This window comes from Artemia sp. Qi Xiang Cuo, chromosome 3 (assembly GCF_049724085.1).
Source record: "Artemia sp. Qi Xiang Cuo chromosome 3, ASM4972408v1, whole genome shotgun sequence".
NCBI classification, from domain to species: Eukaryota; Metazoa; Arthropoda; class Branchiopoda; order Anostraca; family Artemiidae; genus Artemia; species Artemia sp. Qi Xiang Cuo.
Window position 1 is genome coordinate 64,532,696 of NC_142796.1, and position 3,451 is coordinate 64,536,146.

The window sequence follows — 3,451 nt, forward strand, 5'->3', positions numbered from 1 at the left end:
ATTAGGCTAATCAGAAAACTTTGAATATAGCTTTGAATTTAGAAGCTTAATTTTTTTTATAATGCCCTTTGCCTATCACCTTTAAAACAGTTGAAATGGGTGACTTTGATATTGATTGTTTTTTTTTGCTCTTTTGGGATCATAAAAAGATATCATATATTAAAAACTGGTTTTTCATAACAATTTAAAAAAAATGCATCTTAAAGTTCTGTTTCTGCTTCTTTGCGGAATAAATGTCATGCAGGCTAAAGCTGAATTGCTACTTTTTATTGCTTTTGGCTGCTCTTTTAGATATGATTCGTTTTTTTCTTTTGGGAATTCATTCCAAAATATAAATTGATAAATACCAAATGTCAGTACAATTATAAACTTCATCTAAAAGGAGTAAATTTATCGAATTGAAAAATACATGATGAACACTTCATATGAGAACGCTTCAATTACAATAAAACAAATAACACTAAATTGTTTTTTCGGTATGTTACTTTGCAACTTTTTGGAATCCCTGCTTTCAATAAAAAAAAATGAAGGTACTATCACTTAAATATAATAGCTCCCTATGCCCCCCTTCTGGATACTATCTTGATAGGATAGCGTCTGTGCTTTAAATAACAAAAATATTTAACTTATTGGCACCCCTTCTTTAAAAAAAAAATCGAGGTCTTATGATTTAAATATTATAGCTCACTACCCCCCCCTCTCTCTGGATACCACCTTGATAAAATACCGTCTCTGCTTTAAATTAAAAAAAAAAAATGGGATCCCTGCTTTCCATAAAAAAATTTCGAGATATTATCATTTAAATGTAATACTCCCCCCCCCTCCCCTCTGGATACCACAATGATAGGATACTGTCTTAGCTTTCATTAGAAAAATAAGTTACTTAATAATTAACTAGGTCACTTTATAGTTCAAGCAAACACGCAAAATAACGTTAAAAAGCTTAGTGTTCCTTGAAAAAAATTGAGGGTATGAGTAAGGGGGTACAAAGACAACAACACAAATGTCGAAATTATTCAGATATGCCTCAAATTATTGGAAAACTGAGTTATAGATTTGCCGTGGCATTCAATAAGATCCAAAGAATATAATTAAAAGGGAGCACACACAAAAGCCAAATTAGACCAGTAGCCTATGAGAAATCGCAAAATACCCAAGACAATGAACAAGTCCTAATGGGGGGCCTTGGGTCTATCAAAATATTTCAATGGTTTCCTAGGGAATTTGATATCATTTTCTTCTGTCTCCACTTTAAATGAAAAAAATAATTATCTTTTTGGCATTCCGACCTTCAATAAAAAAAAACGAGGTATTATCATTTAAAAATGATAGCCCCCTATCCCCCCTCCAATAGGCAATAATTTACAATTTATTTTTGAATCATATTTTTTAGGTAACTTCCAGTTCAATCTTTAATTCCCAAACCTTGTACATAGCTTACTCTATAGCTAAATTTTGTCACAATAGAAGGTTTTTTGGGGGATTCAACTTGAAAATAAAATTCTTGACTACAAACAATGTAAGAAATAGCGATTGGGAAACTGCATTCGAAATGATTTAAACTCATTTCATAAAGACGATCATGTTTTTTGTCAACATATGAAGAACTGTGTATATTGCAGTATTTGCAATTGCATATTGCATCTGTCTGTTTTTTATGCAAAGTAACAAAAGAGACGAAAATTAATGAACAAGAGAGTAGTGAAGAATTATGGTATGCCAAGTAATATTTGGCAGGGAAAGTCACTGGTGATAAATTGCTAGGGGTGGCACCGTGATTGCGTGATTTTTGGGGATTCGGGGAACCAATTTTTTTCGGGGTGACGAATAGATTTTCGGGGAAATACCCGAAAATTCAGGGATAGTGCAAGCCCTGCTTGATTTCTAATCAGGAAAATCGAAATACTAAACCACACGAGAAGGAAAAGCTCCGAATTTGCGGTTGACGCAATGAAGAATTGCCGCAAAATTAATTTAAAATCGACCGAACGCCGCCGCCTCTGTCGGCGGCGGCGTGCCTGCGGCGCGCAGCCGGTGTTACGACACTTCGGCGGCGGTCGACTGGGCCTCGCGGCGGCGGCGTTCGGTCGATCCGCCGGCGCGGCGTCGGGGTCTTGCTGGAACAAGTATCCTGAAATGGTATCTTGCATACCATCTTGCGCTTGGTCATCATCAAAAATATTTTCTGACACATCAGAATAGTCACTTTCTGAAATTGAGGTCATATTTTTTTACAAAATGTATTTTCACTAATATACATAACAATTAACATATTTTGTAAATTTGAATTTTCACAAATGAAAAACATTGTCGGATTCATAGGAAATAGTTTCCGCTAATATTATTCAGCTCCGCAGTTTATCATTGTTTTATTATTGACAACATTCTTTTGCGAATTTATTCAGACTATAGCAGCTAAACAAAAAGTCGTAGGAAACCCGGATTTTCAGGTATGAATAGACCTAAAATAGATTAAGAGGGCTAAATATGTTTTCATTTCGGTGTCCTTGGTACTTTAAAATTTTCCTTAAATTAAAAAATATTTTAATTTCCAATCTTTTTCTCGATTACTCTGGAAATCCCCCATTCCGTGGAATTTTTTTCCGGAAGTTCAAACAGGCTAAAAATAGCACCCGGTTAATACATCTGGAACATTTCCACATGCAAAATTGAGTTGGCAAAGAGAAAGTAGGACAATTAAAAAGAATTTCATAGAGGAATATCCCCCCAGTGTAAAATTTCCCCTGGAAAATTCACCCTCCAGAACATTCCCTCCCCAAGGAACGTTCTACCTATGGAAACCCACACCATGTACTGAATACGCCTGAAAAATGTCTGTATACTTCCCAATAACAAAAACTGTTCTTAAACAATGTCAGGGTTCGGACTCGCTTATAAATTCTAATAAATTCCTATATTTTAATGCACTCCTATAAAATGCCTATATTTTGGCTAAAATCCTATTATTCCTATATTTTCGGCTGAAGAGCACCAAGGACATTGCTCATGATTTGCAATTTTCACTGCTCGTTAAGTAAGCCAAGATGTGCTTTTCTTTGCTTTTGACTCTGCTTGTAGACTGTGCTGTCTTTCGGTGTAGATCGATAATTAATTACAACTGTTGAGCTGTTTGAACTTAACTAATGATTTGTGTTGGGATTAGTAAGCTGCTTCTGCCTGGGCTATGCTTTTGTATTGACTTAGTAGCCTAAGTTTTGTTTTTTGTCATGTTGTGCCTGTACGAAATGAGTTAAGATCAGTATACAGGCTAGCAGTCTCTTCTTAATGAGACTGTGAGTTCTTGCGACTTATGCGTTTCCTGGCTGAACGCTATAAAAGGCTGATGCGAATACGGCCCAGTTTCGGACATATCCACATTTTTTCTTTTTATGGCGTTTTAATCGCGGGATTCTATTTTGCAGGTGATGCTTGGTAATTAAGTCTGGGGCCT